The sequence below is a fragment of the Carcharodon carcharias genome, chromosome 9 (assembly GCF_017639515.1).
Source record: "Carcharodon carcharias isolate sCarCar2 chromosome 9, sCarCar2.pri, whole genome shotgun sequence".
Taxonomy (NCBI): Eukaryota; Metazoa; Chordata; class Chondrichthyes; order Lamniformes; family Lamnidae; genus Carcharodon; species Carcharodon carcharias.
The window spans coordinates 60688901-60707729 of NC_054475.1; the positions used below are offsets into that span (position 1 = coordinate 60688901).

General features: G+C 43.7%; 1 protein-coding gene across 4 annotated transcripts in view; it reads left to right on the forward strand.

Annotated features, from left to right (window-relative positions):
* Positions 1–18829, forward strand: part of LOC121281931 (serine/threonine-protein kinase 38) — an 86573-nt gene that overhangs the window by 9644 nt on the left and 58100 nt on the right. The window lies entirely within an intron of this gene.

Here is an 18829-nt window from a genome sequence, read left to right on the forward strand (position 1 = left end):
CTGGCCACATAATACACGGATATGTACTGTGTCCCTATGGCCACATTATATACTGGCATACACTGTCCCTATGGACACATTATACACTGGTATATACTGTGTCCCTATGGACACATTATACACTGGTATATACTGTGTCCCTATGGACACATTATACACTGGTATATACTGTGTCCCTGTGGACACATTATACACAGGTATATACTGTGTCCCTATGGACACATTATACACCGGTATATACTGTGTCCCTAAGGCCACATTATTCACAGGTATATACTGCGTCCCCGTGGCCACATTATACACCAGTATATACTGTACCCCTGTGGCCACATTATACACTGGTATATATGCACTCCCATAGCCATATTATACACTGGTATATACCGCACCCCTATGGCCACATTATGCACTGGTATATACTGCACCTCCTATGTCCTCAGCATATACTGGTATTTGCCACACCCCTATAGCCACATTATACACTGGCATATACCGCTTCCCTATAGCTGCCTTATACACCATTATATACCACACCCCTATAGGCACATTATACACAGGTATATACAGTACCCCTATGGTTGCATTACAAACCAGGATATGTATTCTTTTTAATTCTTTTGTGAGCATCATTGGCACAGCCAGCATTTGTTGCCCATCCCTAATTGCCTTTGAAAAAGTGGTGAGACGCTGCCTTCAACAGCTGTAGTCCATGTGGTATGGATACACAGTGCTGTGAGGAAGGGAGTTTCAGGGTTTTAATCTAATGTCTCTGGTTCCAACTCAGGATGTTGTGTAGCTTGAAGGGGAACTAGCAGGTGGTGGTGTTCCCATGCATCTGCTCCTCTTGTTTTTCTCAGTGGTGGAGGTCATGGGTTTGAAAGGGGCTGTCAAAGGAGCTTTGGTGAGTTACTGCAGTGCATCTTGTAGATGGTACACACTATTGCCACTGTGTGTTGGTGGTGGAGGGAGTGAGTGTTTGTGGGTGTGGTGCCAGTCAAGCAGCCTGCTTTGTCCTGGATGGTGTCAAGCTTCATGAGTGTTGTTGGAGCTGCACTCATCCAGGCAAGTGGGGAGTATTCCATCACACTCCTGACTTGTGCCTTGTAGATGGTGGACAGGCTTTGGGAAGTCAGGGGATGAGTTACACACCACAGGATTCCTAGCCTCTGACCTGCTGTTGTAGCCACAGTATTTATATGACTAGTCCAGTTCAGTTTCTGATCAATGGTAACCCCCCAGGGTGTTGTTAGTGGGAGATTCAGCGATGGCAATGGCATTGAATGTCAAGGAGCGATGGTTAGATTAGCTTTTGTTGGGCATGGTCATTGCCTGGCCCTTGTGAGGTGTGAATGTTACTTGCCACTTATCAGCCCAAGCCTGAACGCTGTCTAGTTTTTGCAGCATGTGGACATAGACTGCTTCCATATCTAAGGAACTGTGAATGGTGCTGAACATTGTGCAATCATCAGTGAACATTCCCACTTCTGACCTTATGATGGAAGGAAGATCATTGATGAAGCAGCTGAAGATGGTTGGGCTGAGGACACTACCCTGAGGTACCCTGCGGTGAGGTCCTGAAGCTGAGATGATTGATCTTCAATAACCACAATCATCTTCCTTTGTGCTAGGTATGACTCCAACCAGAACGCTTTTTTACACGAGTTTTACACAAATTACACGTGTTCACCAGCCAATCATTTATCTGTTTTCCTGTGATGTCACACTTTGATTTCTCAGAATGTGGCCACTCTCCTCTGGAGCCACAGGCTGGATTGGATACTGCTGACTCCCCCGGGCTATCTTTTCACCCCTTTTTGTCCTGTGTTTTGAGTGCAAGAAATACCTGGGCAATTTTCCGCATTGCCAGATAGATGCCATTGTAGCAGCTGCACTGGCACAACTTGGCTAGGGGTGCAGCAAACTCTGGGGCAGAAGCCTTTTGTACCACTGCCAAGATGTTGTCATGGCCCATAGCCTTTGCAGTATCCAGTGCCTTCAGCCGTTTCTTGATATCACATGGAGTGAATTGAATTAGTTGAAGACTGGCATCTGTGATGCTGGGGACCTCAGGAGGAGGCTGAGATGGATCATTCATTTGATGAAGTGTAGTCACAGTTGTAATTTAGGAGTTCAACAACAATAAGTTCATATCATTATACAGGTATTGACAGATTTATTCCTGCTCTTGAATTTAAGCCCCCCTCAGATTTTCACTTTGGGTGCCCCAGGTTTTTGCAGGATCTCCAGTTGAAGGATCAAGCAGGTGTTTGGGCTGTTAATGGTGTCCTCAGTGTTGCTAAGAGATGGCCAAGAAGAGCCTGGCAATGACTGCAGCTCAGTATTAGCATCCGCCCTTTGGGGGAAGTATCTGACCAGCATTTTGTCTCTACACAGGATGTGGCTGAGATTGAGAGCCGGCTGGGAGGTTGAATATTTTCTCTCCGCTCTGTAGTGTAACTGTACCTCTTCCTCCTCCATACGTGTCCTTTTAATGTGGCCCTTCCCAATATTAATTAATGAAAGTGGTGTTCATTTTACTGTTCCCCAGGGGAACACTACCTTCTCACTTAAAGCTTTGTCCTTAATGAGTTTTGGAGAAAATTGCAAAATTTGGAGCTCAAGAAACTACAAATCAGCCTATTAAAACTTCTGCTTTTGGGAGTCAATGGTTAACTGTTAGTATTTTGCTCTGACTCTCACAGGGTGAGCCTGTGAGGAGGTGAGCGCAATAAATTTACCAACTGCTTTTGTGCCTGCAGCAGTGAAGCAGACCCTTTGTCTGCAAAGTGAGGTGGGGGTGTGGGGTGTGGTTGTGATCTGTTCACAGTTCCAGTTCTTCTGTGGCACTGTACCACTACATATGCCCAGAAATCTTAAGACTGCCAATCTCTTTGTTAATTCTGTTTTTGTTTTTAATCTCTTTGTTTGCATTGCTACAGCTGGAGGCTGGGTTCCATTGCGTTTGGAAAACTGAAATCTCTTAGTAAAGCCACTCTGAGTGTTTGCAACTTTAGGCACCTTTATTATAATTTTTAAACTGTCTTTGGGGACTGTGATTGCAGATGGCGCCATTATTTTCCAAGCGCACAGGTTTGTAATTTTGATCTCTTAGTAGTTTGTGTGAGAAAATTGGACCAAGTCCTAGTTCATTGTGTCCCAAGAGCTTCCCAGAATAAGTCACTGAGGAAGCCACAACCATAAAAGCTGGTAATGATATCTGGGAAAGAACAGAACCAAGCTTATTTTTAGTGACCCAAGAGGAATGTAATTGCCTCTCACAGGCTCCTAAACCACAGCAATGGAAATATTGACAATTCCCCCTCTTTGGGTTGGTTCCAGTTAAAATATGAATTGGGGGTCCCTCAAGGTATGTCTAGGGGGTTTTGGTTGTTCTGTATGAATGTTTGTCAGAGCATTTTTAAAAAAGAAACACACGCCCGACAAGCAGCACTGTTAAAATCTGTCACACTTCAGTGCGTGCACAGACTCTGAGGCCATATTAGACAGCAGACAGGATTGCAGAACTCCCGAGAGGATGCTGCCTCACCACCCCTCAAACCCAGCCCCCTGGCAGAGAGCTGCCATGAGTAGGAGTCACTCCTGTGAAACATTAGTATGTTAACCATTTCATAGATTTCTCTGAGGAAAGCTGTGTTTAAACAATAGTATTGCCCCTCATTGCACTCGCTCCTGCTATGTTAAACAGGGGTCAGTGTTGGAACCTCTGGTTTCCCCCCTCTCCCCAGCTGTGTTAAACAGTAAGAGTGCCCTCTCACAAGTTTATTGTATCAGTTGTTGCTCGCTCTCCTTCCGCCACACCCCTGCAACACCAGCAGTATTGATGCAGCTTCTGTTACTGTGCTTTCTGTAGTTTCTCATTTAGTGGGAGTGAACCCAGCTCAATGTGACTGCACTTGACACTGACCTTGCTCAAAAGCAGCAAGTTGCACAACTTCAGATCCTGTTAGACAGGTTTGTCTCCATGGAGCCAATCTCATGAGGGACTCTGATTCATGGATACCTGGATGTAGCAGGCGCACAAAGCTGTGGAATCTTGATATCTGCTTGATCCACTTATAATTCACTGGAGACTGGACCTTGCTCTGTCTACTGCAAGCTCGTACCATTGGTTCTTAAACTTCAAGCTTGTGAGTTCTTCTGTTTGCTGTAAAATCATTGACAGAAAATAATTTTCAATCACCAAATCACTGTCTACTTTGTATTGGCTGCAATGAAAAGGTTCTGAGAAATTAGGTGCCAGCTGTGGATCAGTGAGTAGCACTCTGGCCTCTGAGTCAGAAGGTCATGGGTTCCAGTCCCACTCCAGAGGCTGCCACTTCAGTACAGACCTGAGAGAGTGTTACATTGTCAAAGGTACCATTTTTCAGATGAGGGGTTAAACTGTCTGCTCTCTCAGGTGTATGTAAAAGATTTCTCAGTGTTATTTTGAATAAGAGCTGGGGAGTTCTTCTTGTTCAATATTTATCCCTCAACCCACAAAATGAAACTGCTGTTTGTGGGAGTTTGCTGTGTACAAATTGGCTGCCACGTTTCCTACATAAAATACGAGCAGAAAATGCTGTAACATTCAGGCATCATCTCTGGAAAAAGAATGCAAATTACCTTTCAGGTACATCCTGAATAAGCTTATACCTGAAGTATCGACTTCCATAGATATTGCCTGAGAGTTTGCAGCAGCTTTCTGATTTGTGCACCATTTATCATCCTCTGTTTGCTGAACTCTTTCCCCAGCCCTAATGGAAGGTGGACCAACAGTCACTTGGTAGTACAAAACTTGAATATAGCTGCACTCTCACAAAACTAGCTGCCTTGGGGCCAAGGCTGTGCCAGATTTTGTGCAGTGGGCGATTCAGGTCAATGCGGGTCGGGTGGCTTAAGGGTTACTTGGGGCGTGGGCTGTGCCAATAGCAAAGCAGATAAAAAGCCTGGTGCCATGCAATGTTTAGCCGAATTGTCCAAGTAACTTAGTTTTAGTTGAGTAAAAAACTGATGCATGGCACATTCTAATAGAGTCCGATTTTTGGACAACTCTGGTTTTTACACAGCTGGTTTTGAGAGTGTAACTATATCGCTGAAAAGAGAGACATCTTGCTGAATCTTTCTGTCTTGCACTGACCAGGACAAATGTAAGAATGCTAAACTTCAAATGATCACAACAAGTTATACTACTGGAGAAAGGGTGCTGTTTGGTTGGCAAGTAAACTCTGATTGGCCATGGCATTGCCATGGAGATAGCAATGAGGAACTATAGGTTCCCCAAGCAATTGCTAAACAACCTTGAATACGCTAGTAGCTACACTAACAATTAATTTAAGATATTCAGTTGAGTTCGTTCATGCTTGCTAAAAGCAACATACATTGATACGCAGGGACCTGTTCTTTGCAAACAAAAGGAATGTTCAGGTGCTGTGCATTTTTTGAATTACTCGAGCCTTTAGTTCCAAGTTGCTTTCTCCATAGTAATGCCTCAGCCAACCAGAGTTGACTTGCCAACCAATCAGCACCTTTTTCTCCTGTACTATAAATTGATGTGATTGTTTGAAATTTGGCATTCTTGGGTTTGTCCGGATGAGTGGAAGGTGGACTGGTTTCTCAGCTCCTGGTGCTGCTCTTGCTCTGGCGTGGACATCATGCCTTGTTTAAAATAAAATATTTCTGCCATTTGTAAAGATGTGATTGTGTACTTGCTACACAGGAAATGACTATCTTTTTAGCTGCTCATTTCTGCCAGGCTCCCGCAGATTATTTGCTCTCTGTCGTGAATTTTTTCTATGTCGGTGTTGGATTTTTGGGTCAAAACAAAAACAGAAATATCTGGAAAAACTCAGCAGGTCTGGCAGCATAAGCGGAGAAGAGCAAAGTTGACGTTTCGAGTCCTCATGACCCTTCAACAGAACTAAGTAGAAATAGGAAAGGGGTGAAATATAAGCTAGTTTAAGGGGGGTTGGGGGGGGTGTTTGTTGGGACAAGCAAGCAGTGATAGGAGGAGATAATCAAAAGATGTCACAGACATGTCACAGAAGGTGGTGATATTATCTAAAAGAATGTGCTAATTAAGAGTGGAGAGCAGGACAAGCAAGGTAGCTGTAGTGGGGGTGGGGTGAAATAACCGATGGGTGGAATACGTTTAAAATAATGGAAATAGGTAGGAAAAGATAAATCTATATAAATTATTGGAAAAAACAAAAGGGAGGGGGAAGAAACGGAAAGGGGGTGGGGATGGAGGAGGGAGTTCAAGATCTAAAGTTGTTGAACTCAAAATTCAGTCCGGAAGGCTGTAAAGTGCCTGGTCGGAAGATGAGGTGCTGTTCCTCCAGTTTGCGTTGAGCTTCACTGGAACAATGCAGCAAGCCAAGGACAGACATGTGGGCAAGAAAGCAGGGTGGAGTGTTAAAATGGCAAGCGACAGGGAGGTCTGGGTAATGCTTGCGGACAGACGGAAGGTGTTCTGCAAAGCGGTCACCCAGTCTGCATTTGGTCTCTCCAATGTAGAGGAAACCGCATTGGGAGCAACGAATGCAGTAGACTAAGTTGGGGGAAATGCAAGTGAAATACTGCTTCACTTGAAAGGAGTGTTTGGGCCGTTGGACGGTGAGGAGAGAGGAAGTGAAGGGACAGGTGTTGCATATTTTGCATTTGCATGGGGAGGTGCCAGTAAGTGGGGGTTGATGAGTAGGCCGTGATGGAGGAGTGGACCAGGGTGTCACGGAGGGAATGATCCCTACGGACCGCCACCAGGGGGGGTGAAGAGAAGATGTGTTTGGTGGTGGCATCATGCTGGAGTTGGCGGAAATGGCGGAGGATGATCCTTTGAATGCGGAGGCTGGTGGGCTGATAAGTGAGGACAGAGGGGACCCTATCATGTTTCTGGGAGGGAGGAGAAGGCGTGAGGGTGGATGCGTGGGAGATGGGCTGGACACGGTTGAGGGCCCTGTCAACTATCGTGGGTGGAAAACCTTGGTTAAGGAAGAAGGAGGACATGTCAGAGGAACTGTTTTTGAAGGTAGCGTCATCAGAACAGATGTGACGGAGGCGAAGGAACTGAGAGAATGGGATGGAGTCCTTACAGGAAGTGGGGTGTGAGGAGGTGTAGTCGAGGTAGCTGTGGGAGTTGGTAGGCTTGTATTGGATATTGGTGGACAGTCTATCACCAGAGATTGAGACAGAGAGGTCAAGGAAGGGAAGTGTCAGAGATGGACCATGTGAAAATGATGGAGGGGTGGAGATTGGAAGCAAAATTAATAAATTTTTCCAGGTCCTGATGAGAGCTTAAGCAGCACCGAAGTAATCATCGATATACCGGAGAAAGAGTTGTGGGAGGGGGCCGGAGTAGGACTGGAACAAGGAATGTTCAACATACCACGTAAAGAGATAGGCATAGCTGGGTCCTATGCGGGTACCCATAGCCACACCTTTTATTTGAAGGAAGTGAGAGGAGTTTAAGGAGAAATTGTTCAGTGTGAGAACAAGTTCAGCCAGACGGAGGAGAGTAGTGGTGGTTGGGGATTGTTCGGGCCTCTGTTCGAAGAAGATGCTGAGAGCCCTTAGACGATCCCAGTGGGGGATGGAGGTGTAGAGGGATTGGACATCCATGTAAAGAGGAGTCGGTCGGGGCCAGGGAACTGGAAATTGTTGATGTGACGTAAGGTGTCAGAGGAATCACGGATGTAGGTGGGAAGGGAGTGGACAAGGGGAGAGAGAAGGAAGTCAAGATAGCGAGAAATGAGTTCCGTGGGGCAGGAACAGGCTGACACGATTGGTCTGCCGGGACAGTCCTGTTTGTGGATTTTGGGTAGGAGGTAGAAGCGGGCCGTCCAAGGTTGAGCGACTATCAGGTTGGAAGCTGTGGAAAGAAGATCTCCAGAAGAGATGAGGTCAGTGACAGTCCTGGAAACAATGGCTTGATGTTCAATGGTGGGGTCATGGTCCAGGGAGAGGTAGGAGGAAGTGTCTGTGAGTTGACACTCAGCCTCCGAGAGGTAGAGGTCAGTGTGCCAGACAACAACAGCACCACCCTTGTCAGCAGGTTATTCTGAATATTGAGTTCAACAACTTTAGATCTTGCACTCCCTCCTCCATCCCCACCCCCTTTCCGTTTCTTCCCCCACCCTTTTGATTTTTCCAATAATTTATATAGATTTTTCTTTTCCCACCTATTTCCATTATTTTTAAATGTATTCCACCCATCGTTTATTTCACCCCACCCCCACTACAGCTACCTTGCTTGTCCTGCTCTCCACTCTTAATTAGCACATTCTTTTAGATAATATCACCACCTTCAATACCTCTTTGTTCTTTTGTCTGTGACATCTTTTGGTTATCTCCTCCTATCACTGCTTCTTTGTCCCAACAACGCCCCCCCCCTTCTTCCCCCCCTTAAACCAGCTTATATTTCACCCCTTTCCTATTTCTACTTAGTTCTGTTGAAGGGTCATGAGGACTCGAAACGTCAACTTTGCTCTTCTCCGCTTATGCTGCCAGACCTGCTGAGTTTTTCCAGGTATTTCTGTTTTTCTTTTGGATTTCCGGCATCCGCAGTTTTTTGTTTTTATCTCTTGGATTTTTGGGTGTCTGTTCTTGCTGGGCACAGTGCCCACAGTTTTATTGTTGTTTGCTAATAACTGATTCAGCAAGCTGCAGAGATTATATATTCCGTTCCTTTTTCAGGTCATATGCAGTTCAGATGGCCATGGTAAGTGTGCTGCCATTTGGATGGCACTTGTTCCAAGCACTTGGCAAAGATCAATGACTGAAACCATTTCAGTCGCTTCAAATGACCCATGTAATTGACAATCTACCAGTGGTTGACCATTTAATATAGTCAAGAAATACAATTTTGAACATCTTCTGTTCTTTATCATCAAATGATTTTTGAATGGTATGCTCGAAGCTGTTCTTCTCCCAATCAGCTGGAAGTCTGAGGCTTTTTGGTGTATGTGGATTTTCACTGATTCATGTGATCATATTTCATTATTTAAAAAGTGAGTAACTGTGTTTTACGGTTGAACTTTTACTTTTACATCATTATTGCTTTGACTGATGAAGAACATGACATTTTGGTGGGTTGTAGGTCTGGAGGAGGTTACAGAGATGGGGAGGAATTTGTAAACAAGGATGAGAATTTTAAAATGGAGGCGTTACTTAACAGGAATCAGTGTTGGTCAGCAAGTATGGGTAGGTGATTGTTGAAAAGGACTTGGTGTGAGATAGAACATGGACAGTGGAGTTTTGGATGATGTCAAGTGTATCCCTTTATTTCCTTTGAAGTCTAACCCCTTCCCTTCTCTGTGTGAGCTGCATCAGTACCACAGTGCAACCCTCTCTATACGAGGGTTAGCAAGCATATTGATGCCTTGGAGAAGGTGCAGAGGGCATTTATTAGAATCAGTGATGTGGAGCTTCAGTTACATGGGAACACAAGAACTAGGAGCGGGAGTAGGCCACTCGGCCCCTCGCGCCTGCTTCACCATTCAGTAAGATCATGACTGATCTGAATGTAACCTGAACCCCACATTCCTGCCTACCCCCGATAGCCTTTCACCCTTTAATCAAAAATCTATTTAGCTCTGCCTTAAAACTATTCAAAGACTCTGCTTTCACTGCCTTTTCAGGAAGAGAGTTCCAAAGACTTATGACCCTCTGAGAGAAAACATTTCTCCTCATTTGTCTTAAATGAGTAACCCCCTTGTTTTGAAACTGTAACCCCTAGTTCTAGACTCTCCCACAAGAGGAAGCCTCCTCTCCACATCGACCCTGTCAAGACCCCTCAGGATCTTAAAGGTTTCAACTAAGTCGCCTCTTACTCTTCTAAATTCCAGTGGATACAAGCCTAACCTTTCCAGCCTTTCCTCATTAGACAACCCGCCCACTCCAGGTATTAGCCTAGTAAACCTTCTCTGAACTGCTTCTAATGCATTTACATCTGTCTTTAAATAAGGGGACCAGTACTGTACACAATACTTGAGATGTGTCTTACCAGTGCCCTGCACAACTGAAGCATAACCTCCCTACTTTTGTAATCAATTCCCCTCACAAATTATAACATTGTTAGCTTTCCTGATTACCTGTATACTAACCTTTTGTGATTCATGCTCTAGAACACCCAGATCCCTTTGAATCTCAGAGCTCTGCAATCTTTCACCATTTAGATAATAAGCTTTTTTTATTCTTCCTGCCAGAATGAACGATTTCACATTTGCCCACATTGTACTCCTTTTGCCAGATCTTTGTCCACTCACTTAACCTATCTATGTCACTTTGTAGTCTCCTTACATCCTCTTCACAATTTGGTTTTCTACCTCTCTTTCTGTCTCAGCAAATTTAGCAATCATTCCTTCGGTCCCTTCACCCAAGTATAAATTGTGAAAGGTTGAGGCCCCAGCACTGATCCCTGTGGCACACCACTCGACACATTCTGACAACTGAAAAAGACCCATTTATGCCAACTCTGTTTCCTGTTAGCTAGCCAATCCTCTATCCATGCCAATATGTTACTCACTACACTATGAGCTTTTATTTTCTGCTATAACCTTTGATGTGGCACTTTATCAAATGCCTTCTGGAAATCTAAGTATAGTACATCCACTGGTTCCCCTTTATCCACAGCACATGTGACTACTTAAAAGAACTCCAATTAATTGGTTAAATGTGATCTCCCTTTTCACAAAACCATGTTGACTCTGCCTGATTGCCTTGAAGGACATTAGAGAAGCTGTGATTGTTCTCCTCAACACAAGGAAAGTGAGATTTAAAATTTTGAGGGGTACTTAATAATTCTCCAGTGGTGGGAGAGTTAGTAACCAAAGGATATACGTTTAAAGAAGTGTCAGAGGAAAGTTGAGAGTTTTTTTATGCAGTGAGTTATGATCTGGAATGTGCTGCCTGAAAGGACGGTGGAAGCAGATTCAATAGTAACTTTCAAAAAGGAATTGGATAAATACTTGAAGAAGAAATTTGTGTCAGGCAATGGGAAGTGCTACTAATTGGATAACTGAGAGCCAGAACAGGCATGATGGGCTCATTCTGTGTTATAAGATTGTATGAGAGTAGAAAGCTCAATGTGGCACTTGCTGTTGGGACAACTCATATTCTGATTTCAAAGCCAATTTACACATTGCTAATCCAAACTAAACTAAATAAGCCTAAATAAGCCTCACATCAGGGGTAGCCTGTGGCCCGAATCATGCCATAGACGTAGCTTTCCGCTAATTACACATGCAGATGGGACTGCGAGCTTGGTTGTTCAGACAGTCTATTGACAGTTAATTGTACACAGATGTGGGTGTGTCCAAACCTGGCACTGTCTCTAAAATTTGTATGCTTGTAAACCATTCAAAGATTAACTGGTACTGACTGTGTCCCCGTACAATGGTGATAAAGGGATTCTTCATACTTCCTTGTGTGGGCAGTCTTCTCCACCCTGATTACTATGTGGCTGTGATTTCCTGCTTTGAAGGAGGAAAGGAAAGGGTGATCAAATACTATAGTTTGAGACTTCCCAATAAACAAGTGGTAACAGATATTGTCTAGTTTTCACATAAGACCTTAAACCAAGGATCCATCTGTCCCTTGAGGCTTGGGTGGACATAAAGGATCTCATGGAACAGTTCTGATGAAAAGTAAGGGTTTCTTGGCCAATGTTTACCTGTCAATGATGGAAACACAGGGTTATCCAGTGATTGGCTATTTGTTGTATGTGCTATTAAGGCCATTGGCAGCACTCCTACCAATAAAGAGGCTAAGATGGGCTAACTTGGCAGAGATGGAGGGTGTGCCTGGAGCCTTCTGGTTTGTGTAGTTTAGTAAAAAAAGAGACCTGCATTTATATAGTGCCTCAGGACATCACAAAAATGCTTTACAACCAATTCAGTAGTACTTTTTTGAAGTATAGTTACTGTTGTGTTACAGGAAATGTGGCAGCCAATTTGTGCACAGCCAGCTCCCACAAATAGTCATGTGATGATGACCAGATAAGTTTTAATGGTGTTGATTGAGGAATTAACATTGATTAGGCAGCAGGGGAAACTCCCCAGCTCCTCATCAAAATAGCGTGGTCTGGGATCTTATATGTCTGATCTGAGAGGGCAGACAGAGCTTTGGTTTAACGTCCCATCCAAAAGACGACCCCTCTGACAGTGCAACACAATCAATGCACTGGAGTGTCAGCCTAAATGTTGTTCTTGTGTTCCTGGAATGGGGACTTGAACCCATAACCACTGACTCAACGAGAGTGTTACCAGCTGCACGACAGGTGACAGTGATGGGTTCCAGACACTTTTGAGAAAATTGCCAAGCTTATAAGCATAAGCAGGAGTGGAAAGAAAAGTAGGTAATTCTGAAAAGACCCAGCAGGTTTATCAGCCTCTGTACAGGGAAGAGATACTTTAACATTTGGAATAGGACCCAGCCAGCAGCATTAACCTGAGTCTCAGGAGCTGGCCAGCCTGCTGTGTATTCGTAACACCTGTTTCCACTGGCTGTATGAAACGTTTATCTCCTGTTTGTGCCATTAACTTGGTCCGAGGCAGTGGATTGCACCCAGTTGAGTTCATGGAGATGTTTGAGGGCGGGGCTGAATGTTATTCATCTTTAACCTCCAAACAAGTGCACTAAGCGTACTAAAAATAAAATGTGTGTTTGGTGAGCAGCATGTTAAAATGAGGTGCATCAAGTTAAAGAATGTGGGTGTGACTCCTGATCAAACCCTGAAGGGCTGCCACATGTATGACAGGGTTTGCCAAGACAAACAGAATGGAAAGGCACATCAACAGTGCACAGACTATATTCTGTATAGCATTTCCACATCACACATTGGGCTATTTATCATACGTTCGCATCATGTAGGAAGGAAAAGCAGTGGAGTCCGTGCCAAGGATTCAGACGAGTGAATGAGAATGATTTTAAACAGAAGAACCTGTTCTCTTCCTCCTATGACTGCTGACTCACACTATGATTCCATGTACAATTTGGTCCCCATGGCCACTCATCGTGCACACCACCTGACTGACTTATTTTAACATTGAACATTTATTCTTTCATGGGAGGTGGACGTTGCTTTGCCCATCCTTAATTGCCCTTGAGAAGGTAAGAGCCAGGAGCCACAGAATTCCTAGCCGCTGACCAGCTCTTGTATCCACAGGTTACATAGCTGGTCCAGTTACATTTCTCGTCAATAGTAACCCCCAGTATGTTGATAGAGGGGGTTTCAGTGTTGGTAATGCCATTGAATGTCATGGGGAAATGGTTAGATTCACTCTTGTTGGAGATGGTTATTTCCTGGCCCTTGTGTGGTGCACATGTTCCTTGCCACTTATCAGCCCAAGCCTAAATGTTTTCAGGTCTTGTTGCACATGCACATGGGCTGCTTCAGTATCTGAGGAGTCGGGAGTGATATTGAACACTGCAACATCTAGGACCTTCCTGGCGCATATGGCATAATCAGTTGAGTCATTGGAAAGAGTGATTGGCATTTACTAAGGGGATACTATATGGGATAAATTCAAGAATAGCCTGAGCATAGATCCAGCCCTTAATGATTTAACCTGTTGGACATGCTGGTGTTGTTGGAGAGAAGAATATAGTGGATGACAGGATTCAAACAGATCGTGTAGGCAAACACTTTGTGTGGATTCAGATCACGGATGGTAAATATGGTCTATTATCCATTGTGTGATATTAAATGGGAGCCTTATCCTCTGTGTTATTAAGTTTGACTCTCAGAAGGTTGTGAGCTCAAGTCCTACTCCAGGAACTGGAGCACAAAATAGGGAGTGCTGTAATGTGATGTCTTTAAGATAACATATTAAACCTAGTCTGACCCCTCTGTAAAAGATTCCATGGCCCTATTCAAAAATCACCAGGAAAGTTCTCCCTGCTGTCCTGACCATTATTTATCCCCCAACTAACATCACTAAATCTGGACAGAGTGCTGTTTGTGTTGTGGGCTGTGTGCAAATTGGCTGCTGCTTTCCGACTTTATAGCATTGACTAAATTTTAGTGAATGAAGTACTTTTTTTTAAAAGTGCTTTGGGACATCCTGAGATTGTGAAAGGTTCTATATTATTACAAGTATTCTTTTTATTAAATGTGGTCTGTTATCCATTCTGCTGTTCATAAATTTCTTAAAGTGCTTCCGTGCTTTTCTTCAAAATACTGTCTTGGAATCTTTTATGACTATCAATCTTTTATGACTATCTGAGGGAGCAGATCGGACCGACCCTAATGCAGCAGATTAAAAGCTTTCTGCCTGTAGGTTGGATGGAGGAGGGGATGGTTGCTTCTGATGCTGCTTCATATAGTATTCCTCTCCTGCTGTGCTTGCTTTTCCCACAAATGTGATAAACAGCAATGCAGGAAATGAAGTTTAGCATGTGTGAATTATCTATTGCAACAGGAGTAAAATACTTCTCCAAATTGAGCCTGTGAATGTTCAGATCATTTGTGGGCTGTTGTAATCTTGATGCACAGATCTTGCAAACTGTCAAATTTGTGTCTTCCTGTTTTGAGACTTTTAAGGCATGAATTTGCAGTTAAATAGCACATTAATTATTGAGTGCAGTCACTGTTGTGTAGACAAATACAGCAGCCAATGTTTGCATGGCTGCTTAATCATTTCACACTGTGATGATTGGCCTGATAATATATTTTGTTTGTTGAAGGAGGAATGTTGTCCAGGACATCGGGAGACCTCCTCTCTTCCTCTTCAAGTTGAGCTGTAGCATTTTTTTACACCCACCTGAACAGGCAGGCATCTCACATTGCTATAAAGCACAGGTAGACATTACTGTGCGTTCAATGAATCAACAATATCAACAACTTGCATTTATATAGTGTGTTTAATGTTGTAAAATTTTACTGAAGCATCATCAAAAATTGCCACTGAGCCAAAGGAGATGTTGGGACAGGGAAAAAGACAAGGGTTTTAAGGAACTTCTTAAAGCTTTATGGACGGAGCCCCAGAGCTGGAGGTCTGGACAACAGAAGGCAGGGCCACCAATACTGAGGCAGAGGAATTCATGGATGCTCAAGAGGCATTGTAGGGGTGGAGGAAGTTACATAGATAGAGAGGGCAAGACTGCGGAGGGATTTGAACACAAGAATGATTGTGACATGATTGGTGACATTTTTGAACTTCTTAATTTGTTCATATGGATATCACTAGCTAGGCCAGCATTTAGGCCATCCCTGATTGCCCTCGTTCAGAGAGAACATACTTTGGTTGTTCAGAGGGCAATTCTCCACTCAAAAGGTTGAGAGTTTTGGATTTCTCTACCCCAGAGGATTGTGGATGCTCAATTGTTGAATATATTTAAGGCTGAAATAGATTTTTGGTCTCAGAGAATCAAGGAAAGTGGAGTTGAAGCCCGAGATCCTGCTGAATGGCACAGTGGGCTCGACAGGCTGTATGGTCTTCTCCACCTATTTTTTATTTTCTTAAAATGGGTGCAGTGAACTGGGAATTCAGATGTGGAGAATCTCATTGTGGAAATTTATAAACCTGAGTTCAATAAATCTGGTAATCTGAAACCAGGACAGCAAATTCTGTCGCATTCTCATTAAAAACCTAACTGGTTCTCTAATGCCCTTCAGGTAAAGGTACCTACTGTCCTTACCTAGTCCGGCATACCTGCATTTCATACCTGATTCAGTCCTCGTGCAGTGGGCCGCTGTGTCTGAGATTTTACACCTGGTTTAGTCCTAGTGCAGTGGAATGTGTGTCTGAGATTTGACACCTGGTTTAGTCTCAGTGCAGTGGGAGGTGTGTTTTAGATTTTAAACCCAGTTTAGCCTCAGTGCAGTGGGAGGTGTGTCTGAGATTTTACACTCAGTTTAGTCTCTGTGCAGTGGGGAGTTACATGTCCTTTTGCCTGACTAAAGATGCACCTCTGATCTCAAGTGCTTTGCACAGATCGAGTTGCCTTCTTTACTGCCAGTTTATTTGCTGCAGTTCGGATATATTGAATTCTATCAGGAAACAGCAACTGGTATATACAGTACCTACGACCCTAATGTTATATCAGTACACTTATAAGTGCCAGTATAGAAATAGGAAAAGGCAGAACTGGGCACGAGTATAAATACCAGCACAGACTAGTTGGCCTGTTTTTGCACTCTGTTAATGTAAAGTAAACAAAATGAAAATACTAAATAGAATACTTAAACAGGTTCACTAGCATCAGAAAAAAAATGTTAATACTTATCATAATTAGCATTAACCCATCTCTCTAGTGCTGCGTGTTGCTGCATTTTCTGTTTAGTCCTTTGGCTTATACGTTGCTATTTTACTGTCCAGTTGCTTGTTCCAGTTTTAGATTGTAAGCATCACATTCCTCGGTGAAACTCTGGTTGCTTTCTGAGGCAGTTGGTAGGTAAGAGATAGATAAAGGTTGATTAGAAAACGGTTTTATGGGTGTGGTGCAGTGATGAATAGGGAGCAAATGTGAACTCATCGCATGTTGATTTTAGTATGGATGTGTTGCTGGAATGGTGGCTGCAGTGGGGTTGTTTCAGGCAGGGCAGCTCTGTGCCACTGTTAGAAGAGTGAGCAAGACCCTGATGACCTCCTGTGTTGAGTCCATGCCTGTCTGCACAAAGCTGCCAGCTGCCTGCGTTGAGGAAGCTGGGATGAGTTGGAATGTGCTGTCCCACAGAATTGTACTGCAATTGAATATGAAAAACCCCACAAGAATGATGTAATCTCAGTGTTTGCTTTAAGGGGATTATAGCATAGGCATGAGTAGCATCACTACTACAAGGAGTGACTGCTGGTGCCTATTCATAGCTCACGGACGGATGTGTGTTTATTTTTAATAATTGCCTCATGGTCTGCTAACTAGAGAAAAACTCTTTTTGTTTCCACAAGGCATATAGTAGGTTACTTGCGCCTGTTAGGTGATCCTTTCCCTCAGTAAGTTAATATAACCTATTAGTTTAAGCATTTGGAACTGCCTTGATTATGTGGTAGCCCTATCCCAGGGAAATGAGTGCTGCTACCCAGTGATCTTGTACCTCACCCGAGTAGCCTTTATTTATGAGCAATGTGGTCAGTGTGCATCATTGGGCTGTACAGTTGTGGCAGCTTCATGATAGTGCCCAACCACTTAATCAGACATGAGATTGATTCTTGGAGCTTCCTATCAGGGTTAAACGCCTTTGACTGAGTCCTTTTTATTTGGGTGTGGGGTTGTCTGCAGGGTAAATGGAGATCTGGGTTGTGCTCTTCCTTTTGTTACTATACGAATATGTAGTTTATATTGGGCTTGTGGAGAGAGAATGTAAAGGAGGCTTGATTCTATATTAATTTTGGTAAAATTCTGACCTGTATGCCAGAATTTGTCTCCTCTGTCTTGCACACATCAGCGTGGCTCAGTTGATAGCACACACATCTCTGAATCATAAGGTTCCGGATTCAAGTCCAATTCCAGTGCAGTATTAAGGGAGTGCTGCACTGTTACAGGTGCCACCTTTCAGATGAGACATTAAATGGACGCCCCATCTGTCTGCTTGGTTGGATATAAATGTTCCCATGGCACTATTTAGAAGGAGAGTTATTCCCTGTGTCCTCGGCAACACTTACTTGCCCCTCAATGAACATCACAAAAAACAGATGATCTGGTCATTGTCATCCTCCTGTTTTTTGCAGTTTGCTGAGTGAGTATAGCTTGCTGCCTTTCCTACCTGATAAGTGTCTACAGTTCAGAACGATACTTCACTGGTTGTAACACACTTTGAGATGTGTGCTGGTCATGAAAAGCACTATATAAATGCAAGTCTTTGTTTTGTGCCGAGGGTAAAGGGTGGGTTAGCATTTTTTCACTAACACACTCATTATGAAGTGGCTGTTAGGTGCTGTTCTCCATGGATTGGATACAGGTATTGATTTAGGCTCACTCCAGCTTCCTTTCCTCATTGACAGTGCAGAACTCAGCTTCATCTGCAAACCCTTGCCTGCTATGAAGTGAAATGTTACCTTATCGACAGATTAGTCAGAAGTAGCAAAAAGCCCGATGAAACTTTACTGTGCAGACATGCACTAAATATGACCGAACCATCACACGTGCTAGTTCTCTCCAACTGACTAACTTATAAAGAATATATAATCTCGGGTTACAAACCATAAATCAAGCATTAAAAAACATAAAATTAAACTAAAACAAGAGCACAAATGGGATTCTGCTGGATTACAATATTTACCTTGATTTGCAGCATCTGTTTTAAAAAAATCTGAGCCCTGAAGTCTCTAATTCTTGCAAATCAAATCACTGGAAGAGAAACTGTCAGATGGGCCTGATTCCTGAGTGTCCAATCAGTACCTTACAAAGCACTCCCTCTGAAACCCAAGTTGTGACAGAGAAATCTCAAAAGATATCGTATTTTCCACCCTGCCCCCGCACCCTGCCTCTACCTGCCTCTGCACCCCCGTCTCTCCACCACCAGCCTCCAGCCCCCCCGGCCCCATTTTCTCTCACAACCGCACTCCCTGGATTTAAATTACCTGCCATATCCAGAATTAACTGCTTTGCTGCACTGTTGGCGGTGCTACCTTTGGGTTGAGAGGCCTAACCAACGCTAATGTCCTTTCAAATGGACATTGAAGGTCCCGTATCACTATTTTGAATAGGAGCAGAATAGTTCTCCCTGGCGCCCTTGCCAATATTTAACGCTCAACTGATTATGATTAGGATAGATTATCAAGCCATTACTCATTGATCTGTGTGGGATTGTCCTGTGCACAAATTGGCTGCTGTGCTTCCTACATGACAGCAGTGAGTACAGTTCAGAAGAGGTTGTTATGTGCTTTGGGATGCC